The sequence below is a fragment of the Arvicanthis niloticus genome, chromosome 18, assembly GCF_011762505.2.
Source record: "Arvicanthis niloticus isolate mArvNil1 chromosome 18, mArvNil1.pat.X, whole genome shotgun sequence".
NCBI lineage: Eukaryota > Metazoa > Chordata > Mammalia > Rodentia > Muridae > Arvicanthis > Arvicanthis niloticus.
In genome coordinates, this window is record NC_047675.1 from 30,733,871 (window position 1) to 30,753,876 (window position 20,006).

The 20,006-nt window shown below is 39.5% G+C and overlaps 1 protein-coding gene across 5 annotated transcripts in view; it reads right to left on the minus strand.

The window, feature by feature from the left end:
- Terb1 (telomere repeat binding bouquet formation protein 1) overlaps window positions 1-20,006 on the minus strand; it is a 79,973-nt gene that overhangs the window by 10,383 nt on the left and 49,584 nt on the right. The gene's annotated exons all lie outside the window — the stretch shown is intronic.

Sequence of the window (20,006 nt, forward strand, 5' to 3'; positions counted from 1 at the left end):
GTGCACACATTGTACTCCCAGCATTTAGGAAGTTCTTGGCTATCCTTACATAGTGAACTGGAGGCCAGTCTGGACTATATAAGACTCTGTCTCCAATAAACAGAAAAGAGAAAGAAACAAGAAGCATCTACACTGGTTTGGTTTTGAGCTATTAAGGGAAGGTACCTAAAGAAGTTGTGTGGTTTAACTGAAAGGTCCTCCATAGTCTTAGTGTTTGAATACTTGGTCCCTAGCTGGCAGTGCTCTTTGAGAATGTCAGGAAGTGTGTCACTGGAAGTGGGCTTTGAGAATGAAAAGACTGGTGCCATTCCCAGTGCATTCTCTCTGCTTCCTTCCTGTGGCTCAAGATGTGAGCTCTTAGCTCATGCTCTGGAACCTTCCTTCTGTAAGATGCCTTGGTGTTGTTTTATCACAGCAACAAAAAAGTAATACAGACATGACCTTTATGCTCAATCATTTTTTCTATTTGCCTTAAATATTATTATGGAACAATTTAAACACCTAAAAGGAATGGCCAGAGTACAACAAACATCTGTGCAAACTTTACCCAGTTTCAAGATTATTAAATCACAGAAAATCAAATTTTGTTGACATCTTCCCATTCTAATGTACCCATGAGGACTATGGAATTTGCATTAAATGTGTCATTATACATCTCTAAAATAAGGACTCTGCATTTTAAATATATAAAACTACCACCTAAGAAAATAATACTTACTATAATCTAAATACAATGCCTGTCTTGGTTAGGGTTTCTATTGTTGTGAAGAGACATGACCACAGCAACTCTTGTAAAGGAAAACATTTAATTGGGGCTGGTTTATAGGTTCAAAGGTTTAGTCCATTATTGCCATGGCAGGAAGCATGGCAACATGCAGGCAGACATGTTGCTGGAGAAGGAGCTAAGAGTCCTACATTTGGATCAGCAGGCAGCAGTGAGGTAGTTTGAATAGGAATGGTGCCCATAGACTCATGTGTTTGAATGACTGGTCCATACTGAGTGACACTATTACGTGGCTTTGTTGGAGTAGGTATAGCCTTAAAGGAAGTGTGTCACTATGGGGGTGGACTTTGAGGTCTCCTATGATTAAGCTATGCCCAGTGTGACACACATTCTTGATCTGCTGACTGCTGATCAAGATGTAGAACTCTCAGCTCCTTCTCTAGCACCAGGCTTGCCCTCATAATTCCCACCATGAAAATAATGCACTAAGCCTTTGAAACTGTAAGTTAACCCCAATTAAATGTTTTTCTTTATAAGAGTTGCTGTGGTCATGGTGTCTCTTCACAGTAATAGAAACCCTAAGACAAGCAGGGAGGGCAGGAGGGAGGAAGGAAAGGAGGGAGGGAGAGAGAGGGAGAGAAAGAAAGAAAGAGAGAGAGAGAGAGAGAGAGAGAGAGAGAGAGAGAGAGAGAGAGCGAGAGAGCACTGGATTGAGCATTTGAATTCCCAAAGCCCACCCCCAATGACATACCTCCTCCAACACAGCCACATCTACTCCAACAAAGTCATACTTCTTAATGCTACTCTTTAAGCAAACAAATATCTGAGCCTACAGGGGCTAATCATATTCAAATCATCACAGTGCTCAAAGGTTTTTGTTTGTTTATTTATTTGTTTGTTTTGCTTTGGAGAGAGAAGATTTTGCTTAATAGCCCTGGCTAACCTTGAACTTGCAACAATGCTCATACCTTAGCCTCTTGAGTATTGAGAGTACAGCCATGCATTATTGGCCTTAGCTCAAAAACAAACCTTCTCATTTTCTCACTTCTACCTTTCTCTTCCTCCTTGCTCTCCTTATCTTTACTTTTTTTTGTTCCAAAATTTTGGTTCTTTGAATCATGATCCAAACAAGACCTACCATTACATTTGGTTGATATTATTTTTGTTTATTTGTTTGTTTCTGTTACTAGGATCAAATTCAGAGTCTTATACACTGAATATGTATTCTACCACTAAGCTATAACCTAGTGTTCAAGTTAATTTAAATATATTATTTATCCTCTCTGCCCTCCTTACCATTTAATTGTGAAAGAAGTGATCTGTGCCATGGCTTCTCAAAGGATGTGCTGGTTACATGCTAGTTGTGTCCATTAAAGATGTTTTTATAGAGCCAGGAATGGTGACTTTGTATATAATCTCAATACTCAGGAAACTTTGGTATAAAGATTATGAGTTCCAGATTATGAGGCCAGTTTGGGTTATATAGTGAGACCCTGTCTCTAGACAGACATAGTGAGACATTTTTAAAAAATGTTTTTTATGTACTCTTAATGATTCATCAAATTCAGGTTCAAGTGTTTTGCTAAAATTCTTCATACATAGTATTCTGTACTTCTCATTGTATCATATAAAACGGAAGGAAAGTATCTGTGTGCACACATGTTTATGTAGGTGAACATGCACATGTATGTGTGTATATGCATGTGGAAGCAAGAGGTCAACTTCAATTGTTATTCCTCAGGAGCCAGCCATCCACCATTCATTCATTCATTCATTCATTCATTTGGAAGAAAAGTCTAGGACCTGGAGAAATATCACAAGTATATGCCAACTTGAGACCTATTCCATGGGCAAGCACCAATCCCTGACACTTTTAATGATACTCTGCTATGCTTGCAGACAGGAACCTAGCATGACTGTCCTCCGAGAGGCTCCACCCAGAAGCTGACTCAGAAGATGCAGACACCCATAGTCAAATATTGAATGGAGCTTGGGGAATCTTATGGAAGAATAGGAGGAAGAGTTGCAGCCTCTAAAGGGATAGGAACTTCATAGGAAGAACAACAGAGTCAACTAATCTGAACCCTTGGGGCTGTCAGAGTCTGAATCACCAATCAAAGAACATACATGGGCCAGCCACACACATAAGTAGCAGATGTGCAGCTTGGTCTTCATGTGGGTCCCGAACAACTGGAGCAGGGGGCTATCTCAAAACCTGTTGCCTGTATGTGGAATATGTTCTTCTAGCTGGGCTGCCTTGTCTGGCCTTAGTGGGAGAGAAAGTGCCTAGCCTCAAGAGACTTGAAGTGCCAGGGTGGGGGGATACCCAGGGGGCCCCCAGCTGCTCAGAGGAGAAGGGGATGGGGGATGGGGAAAGGATTGTGGGAGGGGGTGACCGGGAGATGGACAGTGAAAAGAATGTAAAGTGAATAAGTAAAAAATAAAGTTAAATTAAACAACAACACCCCAAGTATGTGTCAGCTTTTTACATGGCTGCTGAGATGGAAATCAGTTCTGCATGCTTGCCAGGCAAATACTTTACCAATTAAGCTATCTCCCCAGTCTCTTCCTCTATCCCTGTCTCTCATACTCAGACCAGTGAGTCAAGTAATGTCATAGTGTACATTTATTAGGGATGACACATGTAGTGGTTTGAATGAGAATGCCCCCATAGGTTCACATGTTTGAATACCTAGTCTCCAGTTAGTGGAGCTATTTGGGAAGGATTAGGAAGTATATGGCCTTGCTGGAGGAGGTGTATCACTGGCAGTGGGATCTGAAGTTTCAAAAGCTCAAGCCAGGCCCAGTCTTTTGTCTTTGTCTCTTTGTATGTCTGACTCTTTCTCTCTGACTGCTTCATGTGGATAAGGATGTAAAATTCTCAGCTATTGCTTCAGTACCATGCTTGCCAGCCGCCATGCTTCCTGCCATGATGATCATGGACAAGTCCTCAATTAAATCCTTTCTTTCATAAGAGTTACCTTGGTCATGGTATTTCTCCACAGCAAATAGAACAACTGAGACAACACAGCTTCTTAATTTTATATTAAACCTACATACTATCACAATCATTTCCTCTTCCACATTGATATTTTATGTGGTCCTTATTTTTTTTTTTTTGTTTTTTTGTTTTGTTTTGTTTTTGAGACAAGGTTTCTCTGTGTAGTAATGGCTGTCCTGGAACTCACTCTGTAGACCAGGCTGGCCTTGAACTCAGAAATCCACCTGCCTCTGCCTCCCAAGTGCTGGGATTAAAGGCGTGCGCCACCACCACCCGGCTGGTCCTTACTTTTTGATCACAAAAATTTCTAAAACCTAGCTTCATAAGAATATATTATCATAGCTGGGTGGTTTTAATCTCAACACTCAGGAGGCAAAGGCAGACAGATCTCTGAGTTCAAGGCTAGCCTGGTCTACAGAAAGAGTTCCAGGACAGCCAGTGCTACACAGAGAAATCATATCTTAAAAAATAGTAAAAAAAAAAAAAACAAAGCAAAACAACAACAAAAGAATATGTTATCAGGCAAGGCACAATGTTATATACACCAATAGTTCTGGCTTCTTGGGAGGTGGAGTTAAACCAGGAGGATCACTTAAGCTCATAAATTCCCAGGCCAGCCTAGGTGTTATATAAATATCTCATCTTTCAAAAACAAAACCTAAAATTTTATCAAGTGTCATTAATATGATGAATGTGGTACAATGTAATGCTTCAGTGTTGAAACTGGGATCTACTTTGAGTTAGAAGTATGGTGTACCACACACTACCACCAACATCAAAATAACAGGAAGTAACAATCATTGGTCATTAATATCTCTCAACATCAATGGACTCAATTCCCCAGTAAAAACACACAGGCTAACAGAATGGATACATAAACAGAGCTCATTATTCTGCTGTATATAAGACACACATCTCAGCAACAAAGACATTATCTCAGAATAAAGAGCTGGAAAAAGGTTTTCCAAGCAAATAGACCCAAGAATCAAGCTAGAGTAGCTATTCTAATATCTAATAAAATAAACTTTCAACTGGAAGTGATCAAAAGAGTTGGGGAAGGACATTTCATACACATCAAAGGAAAAATTCCCCAAGAGGACATCTCAGTTCTGAACATCTCCCCCAAACACAGGAGAACCCACATTTGTAAAAGAAACATTACTAAAGCTTAAATCACAAATCAAACCCTACACAAATTAATAGTGAGAAACTTCAACAACCCACTCTCAGCAATCAACAGGTCATTGAGACAGAAACTAAACAGTGAAATAATAAAACAGAGGTTATTATTCAAATGGACCTGAAAGATAGAAAAATCATAAGTTGATTCCCTGAACCCTACTTTTAAAAGCAAAGACATAAAAACCTGTAAGTCAAACACTGTGTCGCCTCAGTCCCAGGAAATTAGCTGACCATTTGAACAGATGGCCCTAACTAAACAAACCTTAAGATTCATGGTGTCAGGATGCTATGGGCCCGAGATTAGCTTGGCCGGGCTTTGAACTAGCAGCCCTGAGACAGTTGGTGCCAGGATGCTAAAAGTTTGAGATAAGCCTGACCCCCTTGAACTGGAGCTCATGATATATAGTGTGAAACTACTTCGAAATAGCCAATTATAAAGTGACACACCATGCATCTTAGGAATTTGAGATCAAATGTATCCATGACCTAGTGACCTGTTCTCCCTCCTTCCCCCTTCCCTAACTCCACTCTCAGCCTTCCCTCTTCCCTAACTCCACCCCCACCTGGTTTGTAGATGCCCCCTTAAAAGCTGTAAACTTCTTTTGTTCTTTTGCTGAATTCCGCTGCCCCTGCGCGGGCTTGAAGGAAAGACAGCCCTGGCTAGCCAGTAAACCTCTTGCAATTTGCATCAAGTTGTGTTTCTCGTGAGTGATTTGGGGTGCGTCTGCAGTTCTCCACGGATCGGTGAGGTCCTTTTCATTTGGGTTTTACATTTTGGTTCCCTGACCGGGAAACAGCAGCCACCCCCACACTCCCAGAAACAACCTTGGAGGTAAGGGGATCCCCAGTGTGAGTGAGTGAGTGCATGAGCCGGCCGGCGAGTCCATTGTCTGTTTGAGGTGTGTTTAAAATAATCTGTATTCGGTCCGAAATAATCTGTACTCGGTTTGGAGTATTCTGTAAAGCACCGGCAAGTCAGTTGTCGGGTCTGATTCTGTATCTGTACCTGTATTCTGTATTTGGGAAAGCGCTTTTTGGTTTTGCAGCTGCTTCACTGGTCGTAATGACTGGGAAGCTGTAGTCGGCAGACGTGCTTGGATGGCTACAAGCTGCCAACCCTGGAGACGTCCGGGGGGGTTAAGGAGGGCCAGAGGTGTCTGGTGAAAGCCTCCTATCTGAGGAAAGAGGATTGCGGTCTCCTTCTGAGAGGGGAGCCTCGCAACCCCCTTCCATCTGAGTCGGTTGTGTGGTTGGGGAGTACTAGGTGTAGCCAGTGTGTTTCAGGTTGTTTGGTTTCTGCTTGCTGTTTTTGTGTTTTGTCCGGCACGTGATGAGGAGACTCTTGACTGCTGGAAAAAGTTAGAGAGACTTGAGGGGCTGCAGGGCTTTACTCTGCAATATTTGGTGAAAGGAACAGAAAGTGAGTGAGAGAGAGAGAGAGAGAGAGAGAGAGAGAGAGAGAGAGAGAGAGAGCTAAAACAGTGTGCTCTCAGGCGTGTTAACAAAAGAAAGGCTATTTCAGAGCCCTTCTGGGAGCAGGAGCAAATTAGGAGGTTTCTCTCTGGCTCCTACTGAAGAGAATTCTTAGTTATGCTTTCTCTATCTACTGTGTGTCCTTGGCGCGCCAAATTTGTCCACGTGTCTGTCTTTGTTTCGTCGGAATGAATAAATGTTCTATGTTTCATGTTTTAAAACAAAAAGGTTAAAACTTCTGGCTTGATTTAACTTAAAACTCTCTTAAAGGATAATCTTAATTTACACAATAGAAGCTGATAAATAAATTACCTTGCTCTGGGGCTGGAAATAAGGCACACCAGAAAGAACCCTGGCAGGTATGATTATTTGCATAAGCTGCTCTTGGAGGGGGCCAACAAGTTTTTTACTTCTATGGTAAAAATATTGATGGCTGTTTTCCTAGGAAATTTTTTTGTGACCGTGTTTATTAGCTTATTAGGCTCAACAAATGACAAGGTGCTTTCTTTTGAAATTACAGCTAGAAAAAGTAAGAAAGATTTGTTTGGATGAAATATATAAAATGTACATCTACTTCACTTTTGTTTCTGACTGGTTTTAAAGTACTAAATGTTCTATGTGTCTTGGTTATATGTTATTAACCTATAAGTTAGTTATTAGATATGATTAAAAATTACAACTTTTGGTCAAAAAGCTAGATTAAAATTGGTAACTCAGGGTTAGAGTCATTCAGAGATCAGATATATAAAGATAAGATTTAAAAACAATGTCTCTTTAGTGAGATATTAAAAGCTGCACTATCATACATTCAGATATAAAAACTGGCAGCCGAACTAGGTAAGATAAAAGTAATGTACTTGCTGTTAATTAAAAAAATAGATTGTTTACATTGTTAAAAATTGGTTTTGTTTCCCAAAGTTATGGTTATACTCTAATATTGCAAAAGAAACTTAAAAATATAAATTGCCAGTATTCCATTGAATTTTTGACTCACCCATGTTTTTGGTTGAGAAGAGGATCGAACAGGTGGAGATGATTGCAAAAGTAATAAGAAATAAAAACAGCTGTGGCACAGTACAGGCCTGCTGCCAACTTTATTTGATACAGTGACGGAGGCAAATTTAGCCTCACCAAGATTGAAAAGGAGATATTATTAGAAAGTTTTGCCTCAAGAAATGGTTAATAGCTCTCTGAAAGGAGTTTCAATGCAAGTCTTTGTTCTCATAAAACGAGCTTTAAAATTTTGGGGAGTGCTTGTTGCTCCAGAAAACATTCAAAAGCAATATCTTTTCAATACTTGAGACACCAGTTATATTCCTAAACGAATTGTGGCACAGAAAATTCAAAAAAAGAAAAGATAGTTTACTTACTTTAAATGATTTCAGAAGCTTCTAGGAGATGCTAATTAGATAACAGCTCACCTTAAGCTCACCAGAGGAGGACTTAAGCCTCTGTTTGATGTTCTCAAGGGAGATGCAAATCTTAATTCCCCTTGACAATTAACTGATGAAGGAGAAATAGCTTTGCAGAAAGTAGAGGAAGCTGTTAGTTATCAATAGATACATTATACAGACTGGTCAATTGTTGGCTGTTTCACAACAGTTCTTTGGGAAAAGGGACCATTAATATAGATTCATATTTCTTTATCTCCAAAGAAAGTTTTAACACCCTGTTTTAAAGCTGTTGCTGTGTTAATACAGACTTGTAGGTCAGGGTTACAAAAGTATTTTGAGAAGAACTTAATGAAATATTCCTTATTCCAAAGAGCAATTAAATTGGTTATTAAAGAATACTGATATTTGGCCTATCATATGGCCAACTTTCTAGACAAATTTTGTAATCATTATCCAAAAGACAAGTTGTTACAATTTTTCTATACATGCTTTTGTATTTCTTATAAATTTACACATGCAGCCTATAGTGTGTGTACTCTATTTACAAACGGCTCATCTAATGGGAAGACAGTATATGTAATTGGATCCTCTTCAGTTTCCCCCTGCTTCAGCACAAATAATTAAGTTACGTGCTGTAGCCACTGTTTGAAATGCTGAGGAATGAAGCTTTCAATTCCTATACTCGTAGCCAGTAATATAGCTCATGGTTTATAATTGCTTGAAATTGTTCCTTATTTAGATATTGCTAATTCTCAAATTTTACAAATACAGTTTAATTTAAGAAACATGTACTTTTCCTTAATTTTATAAGACATTTAAAAGCTCATGCTGGATTGCCTGGATCCCAGGAAAATGTCACAACAGATTTATATACTAGGCAGATTATAGACATTCTTCCTTCTTCTTCATGTTAGCTCTTCTTGAGACAGTGGAGGGGGAAGAGCCTTGGCAGGGGTTAGGACCTTGTTTTAGGAGATATTTAAAGTTGCTAAATAAAAAAGTTTACTTGTCTAAGTTACTATACCACTGTGGCTGGCCTGCTTTCTCTGATCCTCTGAAGCCAGAAAGTGCAGTTTCTTCAATTTAACACATCCTGAAAACAGCCAAGGATTAAATAAACAGCCTTTGTTCTATCTCATCAGGAACTGCTGGGTTCTAACTATGCCTGCTAGTCTCAGGTTGCAGAAAGAAAAGACATTTAGAAGAAGTTGTTGTAGAGTTTATTACTAAGTGTGAAAAGTTTCCTAGGAAAGCTGTTTAGGGAGAGAAGTGGAAAGATCCTAAGTGGAGAAAAGGAAAACATATACCGTAAGTGGAGATAGGTGAAAAATTCTATCCTATCTCTCCATTGTATCTGCCTGTCATCTCTTTGTCCTCAGTGCTTGTATATCTTTCAGAATACATAATCACACGTGACAGGGTTCATCACAGGCTCACACCTTGGGTCAAATCATGGGATGAGGTGGAAGTTTGCAACAGAGAATGTTTACATGCACGTCCATTGGGAGTGATTGTCTGGCTGGACATCCATTGCCTAATAACAGTCCAGTTACAGAAGAGCTTAATCATCATTGATATAATTTTAGAAATTCTTATAGGATCATCATTAGAACTAAGAAGCCATCTATTTGTCTATATAGCATCACCACAAGATATTATATCTTCATGGATCTGCAGAGATCTGCTCCAAAGGTGCTGTTGCTTGGTTATTGTTACACATGTTTAATTATAATGGCTTGAGACAGTAATTTGATATTTCTAGAGAGTATATAAGTCAAATTGTAAAAACTTGTTCTCAGTGACCTCAATTTTTTTCATAATGGTGTTAATACTTGAGAACCTATGCCTAATCAATTATGACAAGTGGATGTTACTCATTTCTGATTTTAGAAAATTAACATGTACATGTGACTTGACACCTTTTCAGGCTTTCTAGTTACAACTGCTTTAACAGGAAAAACAACTAAAAATGTAATTAGTTATTGCCTACATTATCTTTCTATGCTTGGTGTTCCATATCAGATTAAGATAGATGGAAACTGGCTATTATAGTCAGACATTTGAGATGTTTTGTTGACAATCTAATATTACCCATATTACTGGAATTCCTTATAATCCTCAAATACAAGGTATTGTGAAACAGATACTATGGAACTTTAAAATAATACCTTCATAACTATCTGAGAGTGGGAGGAGCGGCTACTAGTGCTTTTGCCCTGGTTCTTACAAGGAACACTGAAACATCAACTTTTGAAAAACCAAAAGAGGAGTAGTTATACACCCTGAAGGGGTTCCCTAGGGATATTCTTTATCATGCCTTGTGTGTTCTCAATTTTCCAAATCTGGTTGCACATGGCAAATCTGCTGCTGAATGCCTTTGGCACCCCGAGACCAATAAAAACTATGTAACAGTTATGTGGAAGGACCTTCTTACCTTTAAATGGAATGACTCAGACCCAGTTCTCATATGGGACTGAGGATTGATATGTCTGTTTGATACCAAAGAAGCACAACTATAGATGGCTGCCAGAAAAATTAGTGAAACAAATAGATACTTCCACAAAGCCAGACCTAACTATAGATAAGATAAATAACAATTGACATCCAGGGAAGAGAGATCTCCCTGAGAATTCCCTTCTTTTTCCTTTCCAGATAAAAAGGCCACCCGTGATGTCTGCTGTTGGAAGTTCTAATTCTGATGCCAGCTTCAGGACTTCTACCACTCAGAACTTCAAGGGGCCATTGACAAGGACATCGAGCAGCTAGAGATTGACATCACTAATCTGAAAAAATGCCTTGTTTTGCTGTCTGAAGTGGTCCCCCCACCCCCCACCCCCCCACACACACAGAGGGCTGGATCTGGCCTTCCTTCAGCAAGGGACTATGTTCTGTCCTCAAGGAGGATTGCTGTTTTTATACTGACCATACTGGGGTAGTTAGAGATAATATAGCTAAGATCAGAGAGAGATCAAAATGACAAAAGAAATAGTGAGAATGAGTGGGAGGGTGGCTTAAAAAACTGGTTCTCCGCCTCTCCTTGGCTTACCAGCCTTCTCCCTTCCATCCTGGGCTCTGTAGTCGTCTCCTTCTCCTTTTGACTTTCAGCCCTTGGGCCTGTAACAGACTCACTGGCTTTGTAAAACAACAAATTGACTCCTTGGCATCTAAACCTCTACAAGTATATTATTATAGACTTGATCTGGCTGATAGAGACTTGGCTGAGACTTGCATTGACCTATCTCCTTTAAAAACTGCATAGAACTCAGATCTATGCACGCTGGTTCACATGACATGAACACAGCGTGGGTACCTGCAAGGGGTGTGTGACGAAGTACTGCAGGGGGAGGACCCAAATTGTCCACATCTGAGTCCCCCGTGAAGCAAACCTGATTGCATAGAGGTTGGTGTTAATTTCTTGTGTCTCAAAGCTGCTGACTAGGACCCTCAATATCCTATGAAGCCCATGAGACATTTAACCCTCTCCTCCCCCAAAAGACACTATTTCTAATGATAATGGGAGGATCAGGTCAATCTTCCCCCCTCTGGTTAATGCCCACTCATGTATCAATGAGATTTACAAATGTCTGCTTTCTCAGACCAGTCTCCTTAAAATTGTTTAAAAAAGAGATGCTGGGAGCCAAGACTTCCTTCTTCCTGAGAACTAATGTCAGCCTGAGTTAAAAGGACCTTATCAGCTACCCTGCCTGAGAAAAAATTAGCAACTTGAGCCTAACAAATGTTTTATTGCCCTCTTGCTCCAGAAAGTGGTTTGGGCTAAGAAAATGATGATTGCTAAGGATTTAAAAGCTGACATTGCCAATCCCCACTGGTATCCTCCCAGATGGGGCCCCTCCTTGTTCTCCTCCTATTACTCCCTCTAGGACCCTGCTTCCTAGATCAATCTGTAGCTTTTCTCAGAGAAAGGGTGAACACAGTACAAATATTGATACTCAGACAACAATATCAGTCTATACGTCACCGGGGCTTGCAGATGAATCTAGTGATACTACGAATTAAGATTCTAAGATTAGAAACTTACATAAAAGAAAAAAAATTGGGGAATGAAAGATAGAAAAATCATAAGTTGATTCCCTGAACCCTACTTTTAAAAGCAAAGACATAAAAACCTGTAAGTCAAACACTGTGTCGCCTCAGTCCCAGGAAATTAGCTGACCATTTGAACAGATGGCCCTAACTAAACAAACCTTAAGATTCATGGTGTCAGGATGCTATGGGCCCGAGATTAGCTTGGCCGGGCTTTGAACTAGCAGCCCTGAGACAGTTGGTGCCAGGATGCTAAAAGTTTGAGATAAGCCTGACCCCCTTGAACTGGAGCTCATGATATATAGTGTGAAACTACTTCGAAATAGCCAATTATAAAGTGACACACCATGCATCTTAGGAATTTGAGATCAAATGTATCCATGACCTAGTGACCTGTTCTCCCTCCTTCCCCCTTCCCTAACTCCACTCTCAGCCTTCCCTCTTCCCTAACTCCACCCCCACCTGGTTTGTAGATGCCCCCTTAAAAGCTGTAAACTTCTTTTGTTCTTTTGCTGAATTCCGCTGCCCCTGCGCGGGCTTGAAGGAAAGACAGCCCTGGCTAGCCAGTAAACCTCTTGCAATTTGCATCAAGTTGTGTTTCTCGTGAATGATTTGGGGTGCGTCTGCAGTTCTCCACGGATCGGTGAGGTCCTTTTCATTTGGGTTTTACAGACCTAACAGACATCTATAAAATATTTCACCCCAAAACAAACAAGTATACCTTCTTTTCGCATCTCATGGAACCTTTTCTGATTCTGGGATCTTTTTTGTTTGTTTGTTTGTTTTTTGTTTTTCGAGACAGGAACCTTTTCTGAAACTGATCATATAATTGGAAATAAAAGCAAGCCTCAACAGGTACAAGAAGATTGAAATAACACCATGCATCTTATCAGATCATTATGGATTAAAGCTGGACTTCAACAACAACAGAAACAACAGAAAGCCTACATACTCATGGGAACAGAAAAACATTGTAGTCAACAATCACTGGGTCAGGGAGGAAATAAAGAAATTGAAGACTTTCTAGAATTCAATGAAAACGACGGCACAATATACCTAACCATATGGGACACTATAAAAGCAGTGCTAAGAGGAAAGTTCATAGCACTAAATGCCCTCATAAAGAAACTGGAGACTTCTCACACTATTGAATTAAAAGTACATCTGAAGGCCTTAGGGGTGGGGAAAAAAGAATAAAACACATCCAGGAGTAGACAGCAGGAAACTCAGGGCTGAAACCAATCAATTAGAGAAACAAAGAACAAATCCAAGAGCTGGTTCTTTGAGAAAATCAACAAGATAGATTAAACCCTTAGCCAACCCAAAAAGGGACAGAGACAGTGCCCAAAGTAACAAAATCAGAAATGAAAAAGGAGACATTAACAATGTACTCACTGAGGAAATTAGGTCTCACTGAATCATTAGGTATCACTTTACAAAACTGGCAAATCTAACTGAAATGGATAATTTTCTAGATAAATACCAATTACCAAAGTTAACTCAAGATCAGGTAAACTATCTGAACAGTCCCATAACCCCTAAGGAAATAGAACTGGTCATTAAAAGTCTCCCAACCAAAACAAACAAACAACAACAACAAAAACCCTGGGTCAGATCGATGTAGCACAAAATTCTACCAGACTTTCAAAGTAGATCTAATGTCAATATTCCTCAAACTATTCCACAAAATAGAAACAGAATATTGCCAAACTCATTCTATGAGGCCACAGTCACCCTGACACCAAAACCACACAAAGACTCAACAAAAAAGAGAATTTCAGACCAATTTCCCTTATGAACACTGATGCAAAAATATTCAATAAAATACTAACAAATTGAATGAATCCAAGAGTACATCAAAGACATCATTTACCATGATTAAGTAGGATTCATCCCAGGGATGCAGGGGTGGTTCAATATATGAAAAAAAATCCATCAATGTAATCCACTATATAAACAAATGGAAAGGAAAAACCCACATGATCATCTCATTAGATGCTGAAAAAGCCTTGACAAAAATCTAACACCCCTTCATGTTCAAATTCTTGGAAAGCTCAGTGATACAAGGCACATACCTAAACACAATAACAGCAATATACAGCAAGCCAATTGGCAACATCAAACTAAATAGAGAGAAACTTAAATAAATTCTACTAAAATCTGGGACAAGACAAGGCTGTCTAATTTTTCTGTATCTCTTCTTTATGAATCTTGCAGTTCTAGCCAGAGCAATTAGACAACAAAAGGAAATCAAGGGGAAACGAATTGAAAAGGAAGAAGTCAAAGAATTGCTATTCTCAGAGGATATGATAGTATACATAAGTGACCCCAAAAGTTCTCCTAGAAAATTCCTACAGCTGATAAACATTTTCAACAAAGTAGCTAGATACAAAATTAACTTAAAAAAAAAATCATCAGTGCTCCTCTATACACATGATAAATGGGCTCAGAAAGAAGTTAGAGAGACAAAACCCTTCACAAAAGCCAAAAATAACATAAAATATCTTGGTGTAACTCTAACCAAGCAAACAAAAGACCTCTATGACAAGAACTTCAAGTCTCTGAAAAAAAAAAAAAAACTGAGGAAGATATTAGAAAATGAAAAGATCTCCCATGCTCATGAATTGGTAGAATTAACAGAATGAAAATGGCCATCTTATCAAAAGCAATGCAATCCCTATCAAAATTCCAACAAAATTCTTTACAGATCTTGAAAGAACAATTCTCAATTTCCTGTGGAAAAAAAAAAAAACCCAGGATAGCTAAAACAATCTTGAACAATAAAAGAACTTTTGGAGGCACAACTATCCCTGACTTCAAGCTGTACTACAGAGCAATAGTAATAAAAACTACATGGTATTGTTAACAGATAGGTTGTTCAATGGAATCAAATTGAATACCCAGAAATAAACACAATTTATGAACACTTGATTTCTGACAAAGAACACAAGAACATACAATGGAAAAAAAGAAAGCATCTTCAACAAATAGTGCTGGTTTAATGGATGTCTGCAAGTGGAAGAATTCAAATAGATCTAAACTCATCACTTTGCACAAAACTCAAGTCCAAGTGTATCAAAGACCTCAACATAAAACCAGACACACAAAATTTAATAGAAGAGAAAGTAGGAAATAAGCCTTGAATGCATTGGCATAGAAGACGATTTCCTGAACAGAACACCAATGACTTAGGCTCTAAGATCAACAATTGATAAATGGGACATCATGAAACTGAAAATCTTCTGCAAGGCACAGGACACTGTCAATAGGACAAAATGGCAGTCTACAGATTAGGAAAATATCTTCACTAGCCCTACATTGAACAAAGGGCTAATATCCAAAATACACAAAGAACTCAAGAAGTTAGACACCAACAAACCAAATAACCTAATTTTAAAATGGGGTACAGAGCTAAACAGAGAATTCTCAACAGAGAAATCTCAAATGGCTGAGAAGCACCTAAAGAAATGTTCAATGTCCTTAGTCATCAGGGAAAGATAAATCAAAATGACTTTGAGATTCCACCTTAAGTCTATAATGGCTAAGATACAAACCTCAAAGGACAGCACACACTGGTGAGGTTGTGGAGCAAGAAGAACATGCCTTTATTGCTAGTGGGAATGCAAACTTGTACAACCATTCTGGAAATCACTTTGTTGGTTTCTCAGAAAACTGGGAATAGTTTTACCTTAAAACCTAGCTATACCACTTCTGGGCATATACCCAAAAAAATGTTCCACCATCCCACAAGGACTATGTTCATAGCAGCCTTATCTGTAATAGCCAGAAACTGGAAACAATCCAGATGTCCTTCAACTGAAAATGGACAAAGAAAATGTGGTTAATTTAAACAAGGAATACTACTCAGCTATTAAAAAACAAGGCTATCATGAATTTCACTAGCAAATGAATAGAACTAGAAAATATCACCCTGAGTGAGATAATCCATACCCAAAAGGACATGGTATGTACTCACTGATAAGTAGATATTAGCCATAAAGTACAGGATAACCATGCTATAATCAATAGACTCAATGGAGCCAAATAACAAGGAGGGCCCAAGGAAGGATGGTTCAATCTTTCTCAGAAGAGGAAATGAAATAGATATTGGAGGTCAATGGAAGAAGGGAACTGGGTGAGAGAATGGATGGGGAGGGGATCAGGGCAATGAGAGATCAGATGTAGGGAGAGCAGGGGAGAGAGAAGGGAAATCAGTGGTGGGGGGCAGGGGACCAATCTCTAGGATGTGCTAGAAACCTGGGATGGGTGGAGGTCCCAGGGGCTATATGAGGAGGACTCTAACTGCGACTCCTGGCAGTGAGGGATATGGATCTGGAAGTGGCTACTCCCTCTAGCCAGGCAGGACTCCCAGTGGAGGCTAAGGACAGTAACCTACCTACAAGACCTTCAACCTAACATGTGTTCTGCCTATAAGAAGTGCAGGGATAAAAATAGAGCAGAGATAGAGGGAATGGCCAATCAATGACTGCCCCAAATTGAGCTCATAGGCAAGAACCAATCCCTGATACTATTAATGATACTCTCTATGCTTGCAGACATATAACTAATATATAATATAGCCTAATATAACTGTCCTTTGAGAGGCACCACCCAGCAGCCAATGGAAAGAGATGCAGAGACCAACAGCCAAACAGATGGAACTCGGGGAGTCTTATGGAAGAGTTGGGAGAAGGACTGGGGAACCAGAAGAGTACAGAGACTCCACAGGAAGACCAACAGAGTCAACTAACTTGGACTCTTGGGGGTTCCCAGAGCCTGTATCATCAACCAAAGAGTGAGCACAGGCTGGACCTAGGCTCCTGCACATATGTAGTGTATGAGCAGCTTGGTTTTCATGCAGGTCCCGCAAGAACTAGAACAGGGACTGTCCCTGAGTCTGTTGCCTGCCTGTTGGATCCCATCCCCCTCTATGTCCACCTTGTCTGGTCTCAGTGGAAGAGGAAGCACCTATTCCTGCAGTGACTTGTGTGTGTGTTAATGTGTATGGGGGCTAACATTCATAAGGGGCTCCCCCTTCACAAAAGAGAAGGGGAGGGTACAATGGGGGTAAAGGACCTGTGTGAGGGGGTACTGGGAAGAGAGGGGAGCTAATTTCTTATATAAAGTGAAAAAGTAAATTTAATATAAAAAACTAGGAGCTTGTTCTTTGAGAAAATCAACAAGATAGATAAACCCTTAGCCAGACTAACCAAAGGGCACAGAGACAGTATTCAAATTAATAAAATCAGAACTGAAAAGGGAGACATAACAACAGAAACTGAGGAAATTAAAAGAAACCATCAGATCCTACTACAAAGGCCTATACTCAACAAAATTGGAAAATCTGGATGAAATGGACAATTTTCTAGACAGATAACAGGTACCAAAATTAAGTCAGGAACAGATAAACCATCTAAACAGTCCCATAACCCCTAAAGAAATAGAAGCAGTCATTAAAAGTCTCCCCACCAAAAAAAGTCCGGGACCAGATGGTTTTAGTGCAGAATTCTATCAGACCTTCAAGGAAGACCTAATACCAATTCTCTTCAAACTATTCCACAGAATAGAAACAGAAGGAACACTACCCAATTTATTCTATGAAGCTACAATTACACTCATACCTAAACCTCACAAAGACCCAACAAAGAAAGAGAACTACAGACCAATCTCTCTTATGAATATTGATACAAAAATACTCAATAAAATTCTTGAAAACCAAATCCAACAACACATCAAAACAATCATCCATCATGATCAAGTAGGCTTTATCCCAGGAATGCAGGGATGGTTCAATATTCAGAAATCCATCAATGTAATCCACTACATAAATAAACTCAAAGAAAACACATGATCATCTCATTAGATGCTGAGAAAGCATTTGACAAAATTCAACATCCCTTCATATTAAAAGTCTTGGAAAGATCAGGAATTCAAGGCCCATATCTAAACATAGTAAAAGCAATATATAGCAAGCCAGTAGCCAAAATCAAACTAAATGGAGAGAAACTTGAAGCAACCCCACTAAGATCAGGGACTAGACAAGGCTGCCCACTCTCACCCTACCTATTCAATATAGTACTGGAAGTCCTAGCCAGAGCAAGTAGACAACAAAAGGAAGTCAAGGGATACAGATAGGAAAGGAAGAAATCAAAATTTCACTATTTGCAGATGATATAATAGTATACTTAAGTGACCCTAAAATTTCCACCAGAGAACTCCTAAACCTGATATACAACTTCAGCAAAGTGGCTGGATATAAAATCAAACAAACCGGTAGCCTTCCTCTACTCAAAGGATAAACAGGCTGAGAAAGAAATTAGGGAAATCACACTCTTCACAATAGTCACAAATAATATAAAATATCTTAGAGTGAATCTAACCAAGCAAATGAAAGATCTGTATGACAAGAACTTCAAGTCTCTGAAGAAAGAAATTGAAGAAGATCTCAGAAGATGGAAAGATCTCCCATGCTCCTAGATTGACAGGATTTAGTAAAAATGGCCATCTTGCCAAAAGCAATCTACAGATTCAATGCAATCCCCATCAAAATTCCAAATCAATTCTTCATAGAGATAGAAAGAGCCATTTGCAAATTCATTTGGAATAACAAAAAACCCAGGATAGTGAGAACTATTCTCAACAATAAAAGAACCTCTGGGGGAATCACCATCCTTGACCTCAAACTGTACTACAGAGCAGTAGTGATAAAAACTTCACGGTCGTGGTACAGAGACAGGCAGGAAAATCAATGGAATAGAATTGAAGATCCAGAAATGAACCCCCACACCTATAGTCACTTGATCTTTGACAAAGGAGCTAAAACCATCCAGTGGAAAAAGGACAGCATTTTCAACAAATGGTGCTGGCTCAACTGAAGGTCAGCATGTAGAAGAATGGAAATCAATCTATTCTTATCCCCTTGTACAAAGCTCAAGTCCAAATGGATAGAAGACCTTCACATAAAGCCAGATTCACTGAAACTAATAGAAGAGAAGTTGGGGAAGACCCTCGAATACCTAGGCACAGGGGAAAAGTTCCTGAACAGAACATCAATGGCTTATGCTCTAAGATCAAGAATCGACAAATGGGACCTCATCAAACTGCAAAACTTCTGTAAGGCAAAGGACACCGACAGTAAGACAAAACGGCAACCAACAGATTGGGAAAAGATGATTACCAATCCTACATCTGATAGAGGGCTAATATCCAATATATACAAAGAACTCAAGAAATTAGACTCCAGGCAACCAAATAGCCCTATTAAAAATGGGGTACAGAGCTAAACAAAGAATTCTCAACTGAGGAAACTCGAATGGCCGAGAAGCATCTTAAGAAATGCTCAACACCCTTAGTCATCAGGGAAATGCAAATCAAAACAACCCTGAGATACCACCTCACACCAGTCAGAATGGCTAAGATCAAAAACTCAGGTGATAGCAGATGCTGGCGAGGATGTGGAGAAAGAGGAACATTCCTCCATTGTTGGTGGGATTGCAAGCTGGTGCAACCACTCTGGAAATCAGTCTGTGGTTCCTCAGAAAACTGGACATAGCATTACCTGAGGACCCAGCTATACCACTCCTGGGCATATACCCAGAAGATGCTCCAACATATAACAAGGACATATGCTCCACTATGTTCATAGCAGCCTTATTTATAATAGGCAGAAGCTGGAAAGAACCCAGATGTCCTTCAACAGAGGAATGGATACAAAAAACGTGGTACATTTACACAATGGAGTATTAGTCAGCTATTAAAAATAATGAATTCGAGAAATTCTTAGGTAAATGCATGGAACTAGAAAATATCCTGAGTGAGGTAACCCAATCACAAAAGAACACACATGGTATTTACTCACTGATAAGTGGATATTAGCCCAAAAATCTTGAAATAGCCAAGATTCAACTCACAGACCATATGAAGCTCATGAAAAAGGAAGACCAAGTGTGGACGCCTTGGTCCTACTTAGAGTAACAAAATACTCAAGGGAGCAAATATGGAGACAAAGTATGGGACAGAAATTGAAGGAGGGGCCATCTGGAGACCATTCCACCTGGGTATCCATCCCATGAGCAGCCACCAAAGGTAGACACTGATGTGGATGTCAGGAAGTGCATACTGATAAGAGCCTGATATAGCTGTCTCCTTAGAGGTCTGCCAGAGTCTGACATATTCAGAGGTAGATGCT